This window comes from Antedon bifida, chromosome 2 (genome assembly GCF_963402885.1).
Source record: "Antedon bifida chromosome 2, ecAntBifi1.1, whole genome shotgun sequence".
In the NCBI taxonomy this organism is placed as follows: domain Eukaryota; kingdom Metazoa; phylum Echinodermata; class Crinoidea; order Comatulida; family Antedonidae; genus Antedon; species Antedon bifida.
The window spans coordinates 18,483,794-18,495,885 of record NC_136227.1 but is presented as its reverse complement, the minus strand read 5'-3'; positions in this window follow the sequence as shown (position 1 = coordinate 18,495,885).

Here is a 12,092-nt window from a genome sequence, read left to right as displayed (position 1 = left end):
GGAGGTAGGCCTAGGCCTTCTAAATTCGGGTTTTAGAACAAAGTACATTTTAGGGCACTATATTTCAACAACATTATATATTGAATAAATTAGTATTAGTGTCAACGCTTCGCGTATCTTTCCTGGCCGTCGATCATTCACGGACTATCGGGCGGCATACACGCTCTGGATATCGTCGTCGTACGTATATGTGACGTCGTGAGTATAGATGCTCCCGACGGCCGTTGAAATAGAATATTGCAATGGCGTGAGTAATTTTTGCTAATTTACTAAGGTATCTTAAAATTTCATTTTTTCTCAAAATACTATACATTTTGTTTTTATTTGTATGGGTTTGTGTTAATTTGATACATTTAAATAGCATGTGTGAATTTCTTGAAAATCGATAGTTCATTTCAGGTCCATTTTAATATTACCTTGATTTAAGGGAAATTCCTATTTGGGGAAAATGGTTAAACCTACATTCGTTTTAATTGTCCATAACTAATTATCGAACTCAATTTAATTAAACATCGTTACATAAGGTGATTAAAATCAGTACCAAAAGTACGAACCAACTTTATATACCATTAAGTAAACATTCAAGAAATAACGCACGCTTTACCGAATTTTGCCCTTACGTAAATTTATATATAGATTACGATGATACTATTAAGACATGAAGAAGATTATTATCATAATTTTGAAATACCTCAAACAAAGTATCATAGTGTATTCTGATGGTTCGTATCTTCAATGTACGTATATCCTTGTACATCAAGATCTTCAGGAACTTGAGAAGCAAATGAATGTCTCCAGTGACCATAATGTCCAGTACTTGGTAAACGAGGTAAAGATCGATCATAAAGACCACTATTAGAAACTCGATCTCTGGTGTCATAGTACACAGTAGGTTGATATATCTCTCTACCAGATGAATCAGTAGCAGTCCTTATCTTACAGAAGCATTGATAATAAACAGGAATGATGACAACAACTACAACAATTATTACGACTAATATAATAATAATGATCACAACATACAATGATACTTTATCTTCATTATCAGCATTATTTTCAGTATTTATATCGACCTCCGACCTGATGCTATATTCTCCATTTGAATCTAATTTATTGTTATAATCTTTTGATTTTACGTAAATTTCTTTTAAAATATATACTGTTGTTGTGGCGACAGATGACCCAATAGAGTTTTCGACTTTACACGTAATCTGTGTTCCATTTCTACTAATAGTTGGTTTAAGGAGTCTCAATACTTGGCCTTCAGTCGCATATTCGTATGATTCCAAAACAGGTTGAAATGTCCAAATAAACGTCCGTACAGGAGGGTTTGCTGCTGTCTGGCAAAATAATATAGAATCTGACCCAGCAAAAATGACGCTAGTGTGTCGTATTTTTACTTCTGGCATATATTGTATATTTAGATCGTTAATTGTACAATTAGAAGTAGCGGGAACAACTTCTGATATTTGTAAGCAGATGAATGTTTCATCATTGTCAGTCTTTTTAGCAGTAAATTGAAGATGTTTATAAACAATGTCATCACGTATATCTGTACTTACATCCTGATCTGATATTGGTGTTTTTGTACGTCTCCAACTCAAATCTACTGGAGGATTAATTACTTCTGAAATACAAGACAGTTTTACAGGAGAACCGGCTATATAACTTTCCTTTGATTTGATGCATTTTGGGTATTCATCAGAAGGCTTCCGTAATATGGTAACTTGAATAATTTCAGAACGAATTTCATTGTTATCTGAAATAATCCTACAATAATATTTGCCTTCATCTTCTCGTACTGATGGTGAGATTACTAATAAATAAGCTATTTTGTTAGTGTCTGGAAATTCTGTTATGGTTGCAGTTATTCTTGAACCTTCAATTAGTATGTTGTTTTTGTTACTCAACTGACGATCTCCTTTCCACCACGAAATAGCACTTGATTCTGGTAATTTTCCTTGAATAAAACATTTTACTGTAACTGCACTTTTTACTAATACGCTGACATCATTCATATCAGGCAAGAATTGTTGTCCACTTGTATTTTCCAGGAAGATAACAAAGATAAATAAAGCAGCATAATACATGGTTAATTTTGAAACTAATATCAAAAGTTATTTATTTTTTGGTCACTTTTATAAACACCACTATCATTTAACCAGAATGTATTTTAGATCTGATAAAATAATCACCATTCTGTATAATGAGAGACCACAAAATAGGGTAATATTATTAATAATTTGTACTGTAGCGGTTATAGCAACGAGAAAATAAAATTGTGTTACCTGTATACATATGTTAAACTCAAACATGTATTGTTCGTTTATTCAATTCGGTACTAAAAATTCAAAAACATGGTGATGCATAAAGCTGAAAACAGTTCTATTTATATCAATGTTACATTATTTTCAGTCTGTTCTGAAACGTTTGGTCAATATGACACACTTTGTCATCTATTAATAATAATAATAAAAATAAATAAAAAGAATAGAATGGTCAATTGTATTAATAGCCTATTGTAAGTCAAGCATGATCATACCTACAGAATTACGTTTTCTAATTAAATCCTTTAGGTGAATGAGGATTAAGTTGGTAGAGACAACATATTCTAAATAAGTATTTATAGACTACCTTTTCTAAAATTTAAAATACGTATGGGTTTTCGGTAATTTCATTACATTATCTTTTGGATCTTTTATGTTAAGAGGCAACACAATGACTAATTTCAAATTATTTGAATAATTCATAATTATAAATTAACAACATTAATGGCTTTTTAAAAAGTTGGCTGGAATATTATCAAGTACAAGTCCTTTGTTTAAGATAAGTCTAATGATTTCATAAAATATTTTTTCTTCACTAACTTCTGATAAAGAAAAATAATTTGTTTTTAGAAGCATAGACAAAATAGACAAATTAAACGGCCTATTCAAATAAACATATTGTTAACATTACTGTTTTTCAATGGGACAACATATATTGTATATTGTATTATCTTATTATAGTAATAATAATAAACAGGAATGATGACAACAACTACAACAATAATGACGACTAATATAATAATGATCACAACATACAATGATACTTTATCTTCCTTACCAGCAGTATTCTCGGTTTTGATATCGACCTCCGACCTGCCATTATATTCCCATTTGAATCTATTTAAATATATACTGTCTGTTGTGGCGACAGATGACCCAATAGTGTTTTCGACTTTACACGTAATCTGTGTTCCATTTCTACTAATAGTAGGTTTAAGAAGTCTCAATACTTGGCCTTCAGTAGCATATTCATATGATTCTAAAACTTCTCACATACAGTTACTAAAACACATTTGACGATCAATTAAAGCAGGAAATAATTTTTTAAATTAAATAAAAAAATTAAGTGAAAAAAAAATCTCTAAAACTAGTGCATGTTATAATTTTATTTTAAAGTTTATAGAATAAAATTTATGAATAATAATTTGTATTTATAACTAAATATTCTGAAATTGTTTTCGATATTAGCTAGGAAATAATGAATTTAAGAAAATCGAGTGTGTTAGGTCCAATAAAATTTCAATTTTGCAAATGTGTAATTATTATGATGATACTATAAAGATATGAAGAAGATTATTATCATAATTTTGAAATACCTCAAACAAAGTATCATAGTGTATTCTGATGGTTCGTATCTTCAATGTACGTATATCCTTGTACATCAAGATCTTCAGGAACTTGAGAAGCAAATGAATGTCTCCAGTGACAATAATGCCCAGTACTTGGTAAACGAGGTAAAGATCGATCATAAATACCACTATTTGAAACGCGATCTCTGGTGTCATAGTACACAGTAGGTTGATATATCTCTATACCAGATGAATCAGTAGCAGTCCTTGTCTTACAGAAGCATTGATAATAAACAGGAATGATGACAACAACGACAACAATAATGATGACTAATATGATAACAATGATCACAACATACAATGAAACTTCATTACCAGCATTTTTCTCGGTATTGATATCTACCTCCGACCTGCTATTATATTCTTCATTTGAATCAATTTTATTGTTATAATCTTTTGATTTTACGTACATTTCTTTAAAAATATATACTGTTGTTGTGGCGACAGATGACCCAATAGAGTTTTCGACTTTACACGTAATCTGTGTTCCATTTCTACTAATAGTTGGTTTAAGAAGTCTCAATACCTGGCCTTCAGTCACATATTCATATGATTCTAAAACAGGTTGAAATGTCCAACCAAACGTCATTACAGGAGGGTTTGCTGCTGTCTGGCAAAACAATATAGAATCTGACCCAGCAAAAATTACGTTAGTATGTCGTATTTTTACTTCAGGAATATATTGTATATTGATATCGTTAATTGTACAATTAGAAGTAGCGGGAACAACTTTTGATTTTTGTAAGCAGACAAATGTTTCGTCATTGTCAGTCTTTTTAGCAGTAAACTGAAGATGTTTATAAACAATGTCATCACGTATATCTGTACTTACATCCTGATCTGATATTAATGTTTTTGTACGTGTCCAACTTAAATCTACTGGAGGATTGATTACCTCTGAAATACAAGACAATTTTACATCAGAACCGGCTATATAACTTTCCTTTGATTTAAAGCATTGTGGGTATTTATCAGAAGGCTTCTGTAATATAGTAACTCGAACAATTTCAGAACGTATTTGATTAATATTTGCAATCTTACAATAATAATCTCCTTTATCCTCTAGTACTGATTGTGAAATTACTAACACATATGCTATTTTGTTAGTTTCTGGAATTTCTGTTAAAGTTACAATTTTCCTTGAATCTTCAATAATTTTGCTGTTTTCGTTACTAAATTGGTGATCTTGTTTCCACCATGAAATACTACTACGATCCGTTAATAAACCTTGAATGAAACATTTTAATGTTATCTTTTCTCCCTCCAATACGCTAACGTCATTCATATTATGTAAAAATTGCTGTCCACATGCATTTTGCTGGATAAGAATGAAAATGAAGCAAACAGCGTAATACATGATGATTATTACCATGACTGTTCAAAGCTAATGGTTCCTTGTTTATTGAACAAGGCACCGTAATCACTATTGACGAATTAGAACACGATTAAATCTGTATAAAGTGATAGTGCAGCTCAATAATTAGTATAAAGCATTCATCTGAATAATAACAGCAATATGAAAACAAAAATATGTTACAGGTATAACGTAGTTGTATTTTTAAAAAATAAGTAAATAAAAATAAAATTTCCAAATGTTGTGCAAGTTAGATATGCCTACTATAGTACAGTAGAAAGTAAAGTGCAGTCCAATTTTGATAGGTATATACATATATATATATATATATATATTGCACTTGCACTGATGAAGGGCTAGTGTTGCCCGAAAGCTCTGCTAACTTTTCTGGCTGTTTTACTTATCGTTTTGATTTAGCTTTTCGCTTTTTTTGTATCTCCATTGAGATCCAGCCACAGATACCCACAGCATTGTCATTTTTTCAGTAATTTGCCTTTGGATTTATATATATATATATATTCATCAAATCGCCTTATATCAAGATAACAGTTGCAATATAAAATATAATATATGAAGCACAATATTAAAAATATCATTAAAATTAGTATTAGAAATATAATATAAAAATAACCATACCTATACAAAACAATAATAAAGCAAAAATTATTTTATTTACAAACATTTTGCAATGTCAAAATAAAATGAAAAGACGTGAACCGATTTTAAAATGACCTATCAAAGAAAGACAAAAGGTTTAATTAAATTCAATTTGATTTATTTTTCCACATACACTACCGACATAATATGCATGTACATCGAGGATGCATATTTTAAGATCTGTGCTACGTAGAAATCTTTAGGCTAATAAGCAAATAATAAAAAAAGTAAAAAAGCAGTGAATACAAAACAAATACTGTTATACATAATTAAGTTAAGAAAATTAAAAAAGGTAATTGGGAAGATCTTTTGGGTCTCAATTCAGAGAAAGAACTTTCACCGACCTTGGATCCGTGAAAGGAACATCAATATACGTCGTAGACTTTATATTATCTATAGAAGGCTAACATTTATAATGGGGTTTAAAAGGCACACATCACCTGAACTTACCCATTATATCTAAACTATGAATCAGATCTTGCAGATAAATGGGGGTGCAATTCAATATTTTAACCAGTCATTTACAAGTAGACAAATAAGTTGGCGGTACTTTTTTCGTACATGAAAAACTAAACTTGCAGCTCGATTTTGTAGAAAAATAAACACCATTTTTCCAGAGACATACCTCCATATAACGAGTTGCAATGGAGTTGTGGCTTGGTGGTTATGATGCTTGGCTACCACTCCAAGGGTCCTGGGTTCAAGTCCCGTCACATGTCAGGATTTTTTCTAAGGAAAAAATTACAACTCCACTCCCAAAGACCTGTAATAAGACTTTGTTTATGTAGAGCATATTGTATATGTTTGTCTTGTGAACCTCTGAGGGTCCCTAATGATCAGCAATTGCTGGATGGATCACCCTCATTAAATATGGTAAAAAAAAATAATAAAATAACTATCCAACTGAGTACCGTACTAAATATTTAATAGTATTTACAAATGTCCATATATCGATCGAATATCGAAACTGAAGTCAAAATGTATATACAAGTCATTATCTATACTAAATGTCTTATTATTATATGTATTATTAATAAAGTTTCAACAAATAAAGTATAGTTGATAATGTATCATCGTGTCGGTTCTTATGCTACAACTGTTGTCTTCTTAAGACATCTTTTGGATAGTAACTGAGGAAAACATAATCTTAAAATGTAGAAAAAGATACGATAAACCAATGTAGTATATTAAGGTTGATATTTGGATGGTAGCAGGATTAGCAATAAACGATTAAAAATGCTGAAAGAATATCTTGATACCATGTCTACTTCCAGAGATATCTCAGTCTAAAGTTTTGGTTGTTGCAATCAGTGTTTTGAGAAAAATGCTTTTAAAGTAACAGGAAATGACAACAACAACAACAAAATAAACAGGACGTCTAAGTTTACGCCTTATTGTTTTATTTCAATGAAACTTCGCACCTTTCTTAATTAACTATTGTTCTATTATTAGAAAATCAATCAACATCAAAATGTTCATTAAAATCAACCCAATGGAACACATTCTATTTAAGCATAAAACATGATAGGTTTTATGAAAATCATACATAATTTACACCATCTTTTTAACCAACATACTACACAAAATGTTAAAATGTATCTATTTATTTGTCTCAAAATAGAAAAACACCAAGGTAATGCAAATAAATATTGTTTCAGCTATCATTTTCTGTTAAAATAAAAAAATGTAATTTTTCAGCCTTTTAATGTTTTTGGCTGTTTCTACAAATCTACAAATGCGACTTATGTCCGATTTCGCTTGCATGTGCCACATATAGTGACTCGAAGAAAACAAAAACAACAACAAATAACAACAATGCAGTTTACATATGCTCATTTACAACTCCAGCTAGCCGTAGCATGAACTGTAGCATTCGACTTTTGAATAATGAAATAAACATAATCTTGTTAGTCTTATTGACTCTACACTCAAAGATGTTGAGAAGGGTAAATGTTATGTGAACCTATGTGCCACTGACTTTACTAAAGCTTTTGATCGTGTTGATCATAATGTTATTATTATAAAGTTGATTGAACTGGGTGTGAGGTCGTCCATAATTCCCATCGTCTGCAGCTTTCTCACTTCCCGTTCTCTCAACACCAAGTTTGCTGGGACTTTGTCATCTTCCAAGTCACTGACTTGTGGTGTCCCACAGGGGACATTGCTTGGCCCTGTACTTTTCCTAGTACTTATTAACGATGCTTGTGTTGATTGCTGCAGACGATGGAAATATGTGGATGACCTCACACTTGGGGAGGTCGTTCGCAAAGGTGATTTGCCTTCCATGCAATCCCTGTTAGATGATCTGAGTGTTTGGTGTTCATCCAATAACATGATACCCAAACCCTCCAAATGCCATATCTTGGTTGTCAATTTTCTTAAGGACAAGTCGGACGATATTATATCGCCTTCTTTTAGTCTGAGTGGTTCCATTTTACAAGTAGTTGATCACATGACGCTTCTTGGTGTAATCATTCAAAATGACCTGAAATGGGAACTTAACACTAATAATATTGTGTCTAGAGCTTCTAGACGTTTATTTTCCTTGTGCATTTTGAAAAAAGTTGGAATCTTAATTAATGATCTGTTGACTGTTTATATGGCTTATATAAGACCTATTTTAGAATATGCTGCCCCTGTTTGGCATGGCGCTATCACTAAGAATATGTCCAAGTCTATTGAAAAGGTACAAAAGAGAGCATTGCGAATCATGCTAGGTAACCACTATTTGTGCTATGATCATGCATTGTCTGTTACTGGTTTACCTACTCTTGTTGAGAGAAGAAACAAACTGGTGTTGTCTTTCGGGGAAGGCTTACTAAAATCCGAGCTGTTTAGAGAAATACTTCCCCCTCTTCATAAGCCAGCTCGGTCTCTCAGATTCAACCGATTTCTAGAAGTACCTCATTGTAAAACCAGCAGACTTAGGTCGTCTCCAGTTCCCACCATGGTGGATATAATTAATAGGCATCACTAGCTCATTTTTAGATATGTAATAAGTGAATGTTTTAAGGTTTTTTATTCATGTATGGTTTATAATTTTATGGTACGATATCTAATTTTAATAAGATGTTTCTATTTTTATAGCAATTTTAACTAATTTTTATTTATTTGTAATACAATTCATTTCAGTCTTTGACTGTCGTTTTGTAATATATTTTTATATACCGATTAAATAAAAAAAAAAAAAAAAAAATAAAAAAAATAATGTTTCAAATACATTCAGGAACATCGTGGTCTGAAAGGAAAGTCATGTTTAGTCACGTGCAACGCGACTCTACAGCTCACTATGTCGGTCAGTTGGTCGGCCGGTCGGTAAACACTAACTTGAGCACACGACTGCAGCCATGTATATGGCCTTGTTAGTTGTCAAACCGATGCAAAACCACCATTATACGTGGCAATTCGATGATTGATATCAAACGATATAGATAGATAGATAAATATATGATATTGGACAACTTATATGTATTCTAAAAGTTTCTCTTATACCCCTATTACACCGCCAGCAAAATTGCGGAGTTGATCCGGAATTGTGTAACCTGAGTCGTACCTGGACACAAAAATGCGGAAATGTAGGACGGTGTAAACGACGGAAAAGGTTACCCAGGTCGCTGAACCACCCGGGACGCATTATTTTTTTCCCTATTAGGTTAAGGCAGAAACTATAGAGGGCGTGCATATTTCATGAATTTTCATGACGCATGCGTGAGGTCATGACGTCATACTTGCATGACACGTTTCGCGAGCGAAAGAAGATTTGTCTTCGATAATATCAGGGAAGAGTATGCCTACTTCTTCTCTGAAAATATTGATGTTGTTGAGATATTTGTGTGTGGTGCACAATGGTGATATTTGCCTACTTCAGGTATTTTAACATCATTTAATTTAATAATAGTACATCCCTTTATTATTTAATTATTTGGTGTTCGTTTATTTTAACTACCCTATGAGGAGTGGATAGGTCTAGGACCAACAAAGTTTATTTATAAAGTAGAATGGCTTCTTAGGACCTAGGCCCGTTTTATATTGTATTTATTTATTTATATTGTATATTTAAATGTAAGCCAGCTATATAATTAAACCTGTATGCAATATTATTGCACTATGCTAGGCCTATACTATATACTTAATATTTTATTTAATTGGTGAGATTGTTTACATTTTTTTAACTTTAAAAATAAGCGCTGGTTTAAACCGAAAATCTACATACGCATACGAATCTTTTAACATTAAACATGGGATCTTGGAACACCTTAATTCTAACTAAGCATCATATCACCTAGGACCTAAAATTGAGCTTTTGATTATTTTGAAAACAAAAGATAATTATAAAACACATGAATAATGGTCATGATTGCGCACCACTAAATATTAATTACCATGTGTAACTCTACCACCAGGTCGTTTTAAAAAGTATAACATAAATAATAAACATTGAATGTAGAGCACAATTAAAGGAAGGTAAAAACAGTTCAACGGTAATTCTAGAGGTTTGTGGTGGTGGTTGTGGTTTGTGGTTTTTAATTGATTAATTAAATTTATTTAATACATTGTTAGATGTCAAAAAATAAATATTTCACAAGCATAAGCAACATTTGTTACGTTTTTATTTCTTGAATGTTTTTTTTGCATTAGCAGTTTCATCGCGGGAAGAGATCAACATTTCGATTACCGCGTGGGAACTATTTTTTTCGTCACATCATGAATATTAATGTGTGGATGTCTACCATAACCTATTAGGAGAAAATGAATGCACCCGGGACGAACCTGTGTGTAAACAGTCCCGCATATGCTTTCCCGGTTGGTTGAATAATTAATAAACACAACGTATGGTTATTTGTTTACATGGGTTGGCATTTTGCAGTGTAAATATATGCAACCCGTGTCATTCACGGGTTAATGAATCAGGTGTGAAATAACAATTTATCCGGACACAAAACGAGTTCATTCTAAGCTCGGCGGTGTAAAAGGGGTATTTGTGACAATGGAGCAAAGAAACATATACTGTTAGCCAGGTAAAATGCCACGTGATCATGGATGCGATCGGAAATAAACCAGAGACAAATGTTATTAAATCAGTGAATGTCAAGAAACAAGAAAAGAAAAGTATATCTTTATCAGTTTTACTAGCTGTTGTATCTGTATTAGTTCTTGTTATTGTATTTGCTTTTATTGTTCCTGTTTATTACTTTTGTATTTGCTCAAAGAAAAAATAAACGTTTTTGTTGCTCCAATGAAAGTATATTTTGAACCTTAAGACATTTTGCCAAATAAAAGAAACTCTGTGTTGTGGAGACGTTCATTTGGAGCTCAAGTTCCTACAGACAGAGATGTAGATGCCATGTATTTGGAGATACAGAGTGAGCATTACATCTTCACACCAGATAGCAGAGGAAATACTCCTATTGAATATACACTCGTAATATATTAAACATCGGTAATTGGAGAATGAGAATAATTACTAAAACATTTAACCCAATTACAAATCATTTCTAATGATGTGTGTATTACTGGCAATTAACAATAACGCAAACAATTTGTCTTATGGCCAATTTTAGAATACATTACAAGTAACAGAATACTGTGTTTGTTGTTCCGTAATTTGTCTTTATTCATGATTAGTATTGAAAATAGCTGAAGAAGGCATATAATAATGCATTGAGATCTGAAAAGCTGTTATGTTGGAGTGTGAGTAGTCAATACTGCAGTTATGATATCTTTTAAAGTTGAGATCTGTGTATAATTAGAATGGATCTTTCATGTAATTATTGTTTTATGACAGTTGTAATTGTTGTTTGCATATTACCAGAACATTTCAATGCTATTGATTTTATGTTGCATCCTAAAAATAAAACTGTCATTGAAGGTAAAGATGTTGAGCTATTTTGTTTAATATCTGGAACTGTACTACATCAAGATATATCCTGGATGAAACAAGGACAAACAATTACTGAAGGTGTGTCTGTTTTGGAGACAAATAAACTTAAAAACCGTGGTATTAGTTTGGATATATCTGGGCCTAGAGAGGCAGCAATGTATAAATTACTCATACCCAAGGTTAGAAAATCAGACGAGGGCGAATACGCATGTGCTGTGTATCAAGATGGCGATGAAATAAAGTCAAAGGAAGGAAGCCTGAGAGTTTACCAATTACCAGACGATATTTATCCTGTATGTAATAAGATAAAAAGTTCTATACTGGAAGGAAGTCCTGTAAATGTAAACTGCAATGGAGGAAAAAGCATTGACCCACCGGTTAATTTAAAATTACTGTCTGCTACAAGTGAAAGCAATGATAAAACGTTGATAAAAAATGTACAGAATTCACCAATAAGTCATTCATTTGTAGCCAGTCATACTGATACTAATGTTATATATACATGCCAACTAACAACACCAGCG